Source organism: Panicum virgatum, chromosome 5N (assembly GCF_016808335.1).
Source record: "Panicum virgatum strain AP13 chromosome 5N, P.virgatum_v5, whole genome shotgun sequence".
In the NCBI taxonomy this organism is placed as follows: Eukaryota; Viridiplantae; Streptophyta; class Magnoliopsida; order Poales; family Poaceae; genus Panicum; species Panicum virgatum.
The window spans coordinates 25,540,894-25,551,636 of record NC_053149.1 but is presented as its reverse complement, the minus strand read 5'-3'; the positions used below and the strand labels follow the sequence as shown (position 1 = coordinate 25,551,636).

The 10,743-nt window shown below is 50.4% G+C and overlaps 1 pseudogene; it reads right to left on the bottom strand.

The window, feature by feature from the left end:
• Positions 1–1,350: 1,350 nt before the first annotated feature.
• On the bottom strand, positions 1,351–5,979 carry LOC120676853 (annotated as a pseudogene).
• Between the last annotated feature and the right edge of the window lie 4,764 nt (positions 5,980–10,743).

Sequence of the window (10,743 nt, the reverse complement as noted above, 5' to 3'; positions counted from 1 at the left end):
TAGCCCATAGTGTTTGCCTCGCGCACGCAAAAAAATCGAGTCACCAACAACGCGGACGCAAAAAATCAACCCCCTCCCACAGCTATCGCCGGCGGCGCCCCCTCCCCTCCCTCCCGCCTGTGGTCGCGGGCCGCGGCCGCACGGCCGACGCGGAGGCAGCGGCGCCACCCCCTCCCCTCCTCCCGGCGCCAGTGCACCTCCCCTCCACTCAGCTCTCGCCGCAAGTGCACCACCCCTTCCCTCCCCTCCAGCTACCGCCGGCGACGCCACCTCCCCTCTAGCTAGGCCAGCGGCGCCCCCTCCCCTCCCTCCCACCAGTGGCCGCGGGCCGTGGCCGCACGGCCGACGCGGAGGTGGCAGCAGCGCCCCCTCCCCTCCTCCCGCTGGTGGCCGCGGCTGGGATCGAAGCTCACGTCCTCGTGCGGGCTGCCATAAGGAGCTCCGCGACGGTCGATTCAAGCTCCGCTGGCGCCGATTTGAGCTTCGCAGGAAGCGCCGCCGCCATTCCGCCCCGCCGCGCATGCGCCGTCGTGGCTCCGGCCCGCCGCCGGCTACGTCCCGCCGCCACTGCCCCGCCGCGCGGGGAGGAGGTCACCCGCGCTCGCTTGCGCTGCTAGCCCCACCGCTCGCCTCCGGATTTGTGTATGAGGAGAGAGGGAATCCATTTTTAGCTCACATCTCTCCTCACGATGCAAACTGCATGCTGCGATGCCTCATCTGTTGGAGATGGATTTCGTGCGGCACAGTGTCCGCCGAGATGCAAAAATGGCTTTGCATTCCTTTGTTAGAGTCAGTCTAAATTAGGGGGGTGGGGGCATCTTGCCCTCATGAGGTTTTAAAATAACGTTAGGTTCTATAGGATGACAATGGGGTTGCTGGAATTTGGGGTTTCTATTTTTTTTTTGCTGTAGTGTTTCAACCGGTGATATGCGATGTTGTAGGTACTTGTTCACTGTAAATATTGTAGAAGACCAATCAATCGTTTTAGTAGTACTGTATATATATATCTTTAACTAAAATGTTGCACCAAACATCCATCTATGTCGAGAAGCTAATTCTACAATCGCGCGCTACAAACCCTCCTAATGCGCGCGCTCTGATTAGCTGGTCCCCATCTATGTTGCGGTGGGTTTTTTTCCATGTGCTAGAAGAGCATTTTGTTCTTTGAATGTTGCATGTAACATGGACATATGTGCCGGTAGAAATTTTGATAGTCAATAGTCATCAACAGTCCAACGCTAGTACCCGGAATCAGACGTCCGGACCCTAGCATCTATGATTTTTCAACCAATATCAACAGCATAGTAACTCAGCATAAAATTAATTATGGTAACATCCAGTTTTGTCCAGATCAACGAAGTGGAAATAAACTAATAAACTAAAAGAGAAAATAGATAGAGACCTGTATCTACAATTTGACGTATCGGCCCAAATTAAACCACATACATACAAGGAAGAGAATGGAAACTGATGATTAGACTGAGATACCAGTGCTCTCTGGCCGCTTAACAATGCCGGCGTGACCAAGCAATGCCCAAAGCACGGTTATGAACTCGCCACCGCTGCGGAGCGACTTGGCGTGTGCCATCGCGTTCTCTGACGGCGCAAGGTAGAGGATGAGCTCCGCCCAGAATTCGGCAAGCACCTTCCACATCAGCTCCTCGTCGGCGAGCTCCTCCACAAGCTACCGCCCGAGCTTGGACGCCGTCTTGAGCGTCGCGTTCATGCTCCCGGCGAGGCACATCGCCACGCGCTCGTACAGCACCACCAGCCCGGCGCAGCGCGCGAGCACCCGCGTCACCTCCTCCACCACGCCCTCGTAGAGCTCCTCCGTCCATACGCGGTGGTCCGGCAGGAGACCCGGCTTCAGCGCCACCAGGTAGGCGCAGTAACGTGACAGCCGCGTCGCAACGACCACCCGTTCGCTCTCCTCATCACCATCATTGTCACCGTCGACTCTGCCATGCGCACCCTGGGAGCGCTTCAGCACGGCAAGCTTGGTAGCGACATGGCACACGAGGATCTGCTCGGATAGGCTGCCCAGTGTTGACAGCCAAATTTGGCACCTGCCGAGGCTGATCGGTCTGACCGGTCGGGTTTAACATTAGAAGACCGATGCAAATGATAGCCGAGTTGCAGTTTCTGGACAAACTGGTCAAACCGGTTGACGCGAACGGTCTAACCGCCCCGACCGGTCTGCCCGGTCCGGAGACTGGTCTAACCGATCAGACAGCAGAAAACACTGATTCGGCTATGAAAAAACCGAAGATCAGGATTGGAGAGTTACTATAATTCTCCTATCTTAAAGATCCTGGTCGTGGTGCAGAGAGAAATATTCGGCGTGCGGCGTTCAAGTATATTTTAATTGATGATGAGCTTTATCGTCGAACCGCCGAAGATTTGCTTCTCAAATGTTTGGATTTGGATCAGGCCAAGGTTGCTATGGGAGAAGTTCATGAAGGCATCTGTGGTACTCATCAATCAGCTCCTAAAATGAAGTGGTTGGTTAGGAGAGCCGGTTTTTATTGGCCTTCCATGATTTTGGATTGTTTCAAGTATTATAAGGGATGTGAAGAATGTCAACGGTTTGGGGATTTGCAATTGGTACCTGCTGCATCGTTACATCCTATCATTGAACCATGGCTATTCCGAGGTTGGGGGTTGGATTTTATTGGACAAATTAATCCTCCATCTTCAAAGGGGCATCGCTTCGTGTTGGTTGCTACGGATTATTTTACTAAGTGGACCGAAGCGGTTCCTTTGAAGAATATGATACATAGAGAGGTGATTGAGTTTATAATTGAGCATATTATTCATAGATTTGATATTCCTCAAACTTTGACTACGGATCAAGGCTCTTCATTTATATCAAAGGAGGTACGCGCATTTATCGAGTCTTACAAGATCAAGTTGCTCAATTCACCTCCATATTATGCTCAGGTCAATGGACAGGACGAGTCAAGTGACAAGATTTTGATCAAGCTTATTAAGAAGAAAATAGAAGAAAATCCTAAGAGGTGGCATGAAGTGTTATCCGAAGCATTGTGGGCTCATTGTATATCTCGTCATGGTGCTACCAAGGTTACTCCTTTTGAGCTTGTGTATGGTCAAGAGGCTGTTTTACCCATTGAGGTAAATCTGGATGCTTATAGATTGGCTAAGCAAAATGATCTTTCTGCTGTTGATTATTATAATTCAATGATGGATAATATTGATGAGGTGACCGACAAGCGTATGAAAGCTTTAAAGGAGATTGAAAAGGACAAACTTCGGGTTGCTAGAGCTTACAATAAAAAAGTAAAAGATAAATCTTTTCAGGTTGGGGATTTAGTTTGGAAGACAATATTACCTCTTGGGATGAAAAGTAATAAGTTTGGTAATGGTCGCCAAGTTGGGAGGGTCCATATAGAGTTGTTAAAGTTATCTTCGGGAATTCCTACATGATGGAGACGCTGCAAGGAGATCGACTACCTAGAGCTATCAATGGGAAGTACTTGAAGAAATTCTACCCAAGCGTGTGGCAAGATGCAAGAAGAAAGATGGACAGTTTATGAGAATCGTCCTTAGCAGTATTTTTTAGGCCCTAGTATTGTATAGAATACTTTTTTTTGCTTTTTAGTTTGCAAACTCACTAAAAAGCAAGGGGCATACGTTGACAGCCAAATTTGGCACCTGCCGAGACCGACCGGTCTGACCGGTCGGGTCGACCGGTTAGACCGTTCTGGTCTGTACAGTCTGAGTAGAATTAGGTTTTTTTTTGTAAAGAGTCCTCATGTAATCCTACTCGTGAAGGGATACATCTTCCCCGGCCTATAAATATAAAGGCTAAGGCCGATTGATGTGATTCCCAATCGAATAAATACAAAAATCGCATTACTTTTTATCTCTCAAACCCTAGTCTTTTCCAACCCTAGTTTGTTCTTCCTTCATCTCGACGGCGTTTGAAGACGTTCTGAGTGGCCTGCCGACCTCAGAGCAACCCTACGTTCACGAGCTCCGATGGGGCCCCTCCCAAGCTCGCTGTTCTAGGTCTTCGCGAGCTCCCTGCTTGCACCGGTCAGACCGGTCGGCGAAACCGGTCAGACCGGTCCGCTCAAGGTTTTTGCTGTGTTGATCATTTTGACGATTGTTGCGCATTCTAGCGCATTCGAGTGTGTTGGCGCGATTCTGTGTCAACACTCAGCACCAGCTCCACATTGTCGTCGCCGGTGGCGCTAATGCGGCAAGCCCAGATGAGCTTGTCGGCGACGCCGTTGCGTTGCAAGGACAACTCGCCATTCACGAGCCTACCCTGGTTTGTTCTTAGCGTCTCCACGATGGCAGACTTCACCGCCGCCGGCACGACGACAGTTTCCTTGGCGATCCAGTCGACCTGTCGGGAGACGCAGCCGCAGTAGCAGAACAGGAGCTGCAGGATGGACATTTGGCAGAAGCGGTCATCCCATTGTTGCATGGCCCGGAGGCGGAGCACGCGGCCGAGCTTCCGACGTGCCCACGGCGACTTGCGCCATGACGGGCGTCGAGCGTACTGACAGATGGTGGACACCTTGATCCAGTCGGAGCAGAAGTAGCTGGCGATCTCCCACCCCTCGGTGAACACGATGACAGTGATGAAGGGGACAGAGACGAGGACGTCGAGGCCGACGATGATGTGGAACACGGTGTCATGGTCTTGCAGGTAGCTCCTAAGTTGCAAGTAGTCCATGGCGAGCGTCATGCCGCGGTTCGTCATGTCGTGCACGATGGCGCCACCGGCGGCGAGGCAGCTGATCCACGTGGCCAGCACGAGGATCACATTTAGTGCCGGGAAGCACCAGCCGCTCGCGTAGAAGACGGAGAGCTTGGAGTAGACGAAGTTGGCAAGGACGGACAGCTCGGTCTGGACCACCTGAAACACCCGCTCGGGGCTCCCGCTAAGGAGCCCGTCCTGCACGAACGCCATGGCACGGTGACAGCCGGCCTCTGCGAGTGGGCACCCGATGAACCGCCGGAGCTGCAGCTTGAATAGGGCGAAAGAGAGGCAGAGATCCTTGAGGTGCGAGAAAGAGGCGAGGAGCGGGTCGCCGGATGAGGAAAGCCGCCATATCCTATCCATGGTGACGAGATGTCCATGTCCATACCCGCCGTCAATGGACAAGGATGGCGAAGATGCCCGGTCAATGCGGTACCCTTGCGGTCTCGCCTCAATGTGGAGTTGGTTCTCACCCATCACAAAGTAAGGAGGCCCCTTAACCTCGTCGTGGCCGCCTTCGCCTGCTTGAGCTGGCCCGTGGATTTGCTTCATATAGTCGACGACGAGGTATGCGTTGAGGCCGACGGCGATGGAGTTCTTGGCGAGCTCGGCAGCGACGAGCCTGTAGATGAGCTTGAGGAGGCTGAGCACCCACAGCCAAAGGAGGACGCCGGTGAGCTGCGGGCTCCCGGCGGTGCCGCCGCTGCTGATGATAAGGAACGCCACCCACCCCATCCTTGCAAGCTGCTCGACCGAGGGCCGAACCTTGCTCCCGGTGGAGCCACCGTTGCCGATGGCCGAGGTGGAGGAGCGGGCGGTGTCAATGGTGTTGCACAGGATCCGGAGGAAGACGGTCCATGAGAGAAGGAGCGGCACCCGCGCGGCGTCCCACTTTGCCGCAGCAGAGACGGCGTAGCACACGAGCGGGAAGAAGAGGGTGGAGGCGGCCCAGACGAAGAGGCAGAGTGCCAGGTGGCCGGAGCGGCGGTGGTAGGAGCTGAGCACGACGAGGATGGCGAGGAGGACAATGCTCACGATGGCCGCCACCTCCATGAGGAGCAGATTGACGAGGCTGGAAGCCATGGCTATGCTTCCGGTCCACCGTGCAGTGGTAGCAAATAGCAATCAATGAGCAAATGGAGAGAGTAGAGGTCCTCAATCTGCAAATTAAGCTATTGGCGCGCAAGATGATGGCTTTGTTTCCTCCATGTGACATGTGATCTGTGTTTAAGTTGCATGACGGTCAGGTGGATCACTGGATGTCTGGATCATGTCAGGTGAAGGTTGGAGTACAAGTCAAGTTAAAGACACGATTCTCTGTACTGGCGGCTTCCATAGTCTAATTAAGTCCGTTCGGAAGGAACGCCATCACTTTTGTAAATGAAACGGGGAATACATCCAGGTTGCATTGCATAGGCTGTTTATAACCATACGTACTACAAGGTAATGGACGCCTTAATTAGAAGGGAAAATTCGATTCATGCCACCACAACTCCGTGAAATTGGGTGTCACGTTCAAAATCATGCCACCCTCTGGCCACGTCATGATATTTACAAGCTTTACAATCAAAAGATTGATTACATCTCGAACATGATACTATTCAATCATTCGATCGATCTCTAATCTGTTATTATATCTATAGCATGTATTCCAATTTCAAGCAGCCCCCTCAATCACCGTATGACAAGTTTGTTAGTTGTGTCACTACTAGAAAAGAGGCATTCATCCACTTCCAATTAGTACCGGTTGCTTTAAAACCAGTGCTGATGTCAATTTAGTACCGGTTATATAACACAGTGCTCCCAGAAGCCATTTAGTATCGGGTTATAACACCGTCTGGTACTAAATGCCACTATTTAGTACCGGTTGGTGTTATAACTCGGTACTAAATGGCTCCCAGGGCCCCTAGTACCGGACCATAACACCACCCGGTACTAAATGCCATGATTTAGTACCGGGTGGTGTTAAAAACCGGTACTAAATGGTCATGGCCCAGTACTAAATGGTCTACTCGGGTTACTTCAAAAGGATAGCATCTTCTATATACTCACATGTGTTGTGTGAGTGAGATGGTAGAGGAGACTACACACGAGGTCATAGGTCACAAGATTGAACCACGGCGCAAGCGCATTTATTCGAACTCATTTTTCCTAAGTGGTAGTGCATTTAGTACCGGGCGCTGCGACCGGTACTAATTAGAGGTTCATTTAGTACCGGCTAGCCGGTACTGGCTACGGCAGCTGATACTAACGGCTCCAGCTGCCCGGTACAAATGCTACTTTTTGTAGCACTGTCTGTCGAAAGGACTGATTCCTCTGCCTCCTCACATGCCCTGATAGGAGGCATGTCCGCCGTTCATTGGTTTTGTAGGCTCCCTCTTGTGTAGCGCTATATAAAGACAAAGAGAGCCGTCAGGACACACGGTCCAAAGATCATTGTCCCACAATGCCCCACAAAACCCTACACTCGAGCCGATCTTAGAGAGGCGCTGAAGCGAGAGGATTTGCTCACAGCACCGTCGTCGTCGACTCCACCACAGCCACTGCAACATCTTCCCTGTCATACTCTGACCTCCATGGCGGTGCCATGGCAGGCGGCAACAGCTACTAGCATGGTATTTCTCCACGGTTAAGAACCACAGCCACTCGACCTACGTTGATATCAATTAGCCGATCTAGCAAAGTAGATCGAGTTGGGGGAAGAAAAGAAGAAGACAGAAAGAAAGGATTCCGATCTCACCCTAACCCTAACAGCCAAGAAACTCGCCTCTGTACCCACCGATCCGCCATGACGGCACCCCGGTGAAGCTCCTTGATGGTGCCGCACGCAACTCGGTGGCACACGTTGCCGGCAAGAAGGCCCGCAAGGGCGCCGGTATCACCGGTCCGGTGCAGCATCAACTCGAGTTAGGGCAAGCAGAGAGAAAGAAGAAAGGAAAGAGACTAGGAATCAAGGCTCGGGGGTCATGCGGCCATGGTGCAGCCATGGCGTGGTGACCGGATGGTGTGGCACAACGATGTGAGGCCGGCGGCGGTTCCCACCCGAGCCCGCACGAGAGAGAGAGAGAGAGAGAGAGAGAGAGAGAGAGAGGCTCATGCGCAGTGGCGCTCTGTGTTGCCGGGTGGTTGGACCTGGTGGCGCGCCGGCGAGAGATCTGAGAGGAGGATGAAATGGTTGGGGTTTTGATCGGAGGACTAGGGATGGAAATTCCACACGCGGGTGCGGGTCCAAAATCCCGCCCGCGGGTGCACCCGCACCGAACCCACATTTTGTGGGTGTGGATGCAGGTCCAGAATCCCACCCGCGGGTGCACCCGCACCCGCCCGAAAATATGAAAACTCAGCCCAACCGAGATGGCCCAGCCCAATATCAAACCCTAACCTAACCTCACTCGCTCATGCCACGCCTCACCCATCCCCCACTCGGCCACTCCCACCAGCCGGCCGCCGCCGCCCTGCCCGACTCCCGGCCTCGACGCCGCGCCTCACCCCAGACCTCCCTGCGGCGCACCGTCTCCGCGCGCCTGCGCCCCGAGGCCCCACCCTGAGCCCCCTACCTCCCTACGACGACCGACGTCCCGGTGCCGCGATGTGCCCCGCCCGGCCTCCTGGCGCCGCGACGCGCTCTGCCCTGACCTCACGGAGCTGCACCGCGCCCAGCTCCGGCTCCCGGCCTCCAGCGACCCACCCCCCGACCTCCCGGCCTCCCGGCACTGCGCCGCGCCCCACCCCGGCTTCCCTTTTCCATCGGTAATCAATTTTCTTTGAGTTGCGGTACTAGTTGATTGATTGTGATTATGTGGATTGTTGTTAGCTTATTGCATCTCGCCAATGGATGACGGCCGACTCGCTGTTTCGTTTGGGCGAGAATTACGCCGGACCGTCGGATCTGGATCGATTGCCAGGAGCAGCGGGCCAGCGCTAGGCCACCTTTCGACCCAGGCGGGGCACCAAGCCGAGTTAAGTGAGCCAAAGTGGGCTGAGCTAATGGGCTGTTGAGCCACCACGCAAGCATAGTGCGTAGCCGATGTTTTTCTTTGGCCGATGTCGTGCTGCTGGCCCGTTCACAAGCAAAGGGACATTTTGAATTAAGTTTCAATCTTTTCAAAAGCAGTATTTTGAGTTTTTTTAGTCTAGATTTCATCTCTATTCATTTTGAACCAACTGGATAAATGTTCTAGAGAGTAGACAAGCAAAGTAGTTAGTAAATGGAATTATTTTCCGCTATGATGTTTTGTCTGTCAATTAAATTGGATCCAATGGGATATTTGATTGGAAGAGTATTCTTTTTTCTTGTAGCTATCTATGTTATTGCTATTTTTCTAACTAACACTGATGATAGCAATATTATAAGTTTTATTGATGAGTTTTCCATGAATTAGTTCTATTTCTGCTCAATGGTAATGTAGAATTAATGTAGATGAGGATGTTGTATGCTTTATTTTTTGGCTAATGTCAAATTAAGGCATATGACTTTGCCCAAGAGGAAAAGAAAGACAACTGTTGATTTCCATCAACACATGAGATTACTCGGCTGCAGCAAACAGGTTGCTTTTACTAGGGAAAGAGCCTTGGGCCAAAATAAGTTTAGTACTTTAGTGATTCTCTTACTAAAAGCTTCTGCTATTGTTAGTATTCTAATTTTTTAATTAAATTAGAACCAACGGGGAGATTTAATCATAGAACGAAGTAAAGTGAGTGGTTTTGGTCATTATGACTAAATTTTGTTGCAAGAAGTCAGCTGCATGTTTAATTTGATCAACGTTGAATTAAACATGTGTGTTACAGAGCATTCAGAATTGTTTTCTGAAACTAATGTAAACACTTTCTGTTCATGAGAGCAGTTCCAGTATTTATGTCACTCATAGGGAATTGTTCCGCATGGCAGGGGAAGTTTGGCATAGTACTTATGCTACCCATATCCTGCATGGCAGGAGAATTTTGTGATGACTCATGTGTTGTTTGTGTATCCCCCACATCGAAACTAGTTCGGGGAAGCCCTTATGCTATCCTAGAATCGATCATGCGATTTTATAGTGTCACGGTCATTAAGCACACAATGAGTTGTGGCCATAAGGGGAGCAATCCCATATACCACCATTGTTAAATCTTGAGAAAGGTGGAGAGTTAGTTAACTGACTCTTCACATACATATGCTCACACTCAAATTCAGTAGCTTGCTGCCGAGTAATCTAATGATGGAATGCACATTTTTTAATGTGCAATATGGCAACTAAAATGGAGTCATCCGACAGGGATTGAAAGGAAAGGGGAATAATTAAGGCTGTACAGGTCGAACCTATCAACCGAGCTGAGCACATCAATAAGAAAATGAATTTTTGAATAATAATTCAAACCATTCCTCGTAGTATCATGTTGACCTGAAGTGAGTTTCAGGATAGAAGGAAGTGTTATACAAAACAAAAGATAAGAAAATATGCAAGCATGACTTGCAGAAGTATCACTAATAAAGGACTTTGTTAAGTTCTTGAAGTGGAACAAGGAAAGTGTACCCCCGTATTAGCTATGAAACAACTTCATGTGAATGAAGTAATAGATGTCTTCTGGTTCACTAGAATTCAGAATAGTTTCGAAATTATTGTAGAAAGGTTATGCCATATTTCGATGGGGGGATTGTGAAATCAGTTAAAGAAAGATACTCTCCAATCAAATGCAATGCATAGTATGCATTGAGGGCTAGAATGATCTAGTAACTATTACCATGACCGTTAGGGGAGTACAGCGGTCATGATATCGATAACTCTATATAAAGAAATAGTTATATTCATGGATGAGCCTCAGCAAATGGAGTAGCTGAAAGACGCAATCGTACTCTAATTGGTATGGTGAAAAGTATGATAATTTACTCCATTTTAACGATAAGTTTGTAGACGAAGGCATTACAAACCCTTGTTCTTAATCGTAGTTTAACCCAAACATTGGGTCAGTTGCCATTTTATTGGCTATTCACATAAGTCGAAAGGGTATCATTTCTATTGTCCACAGACAGA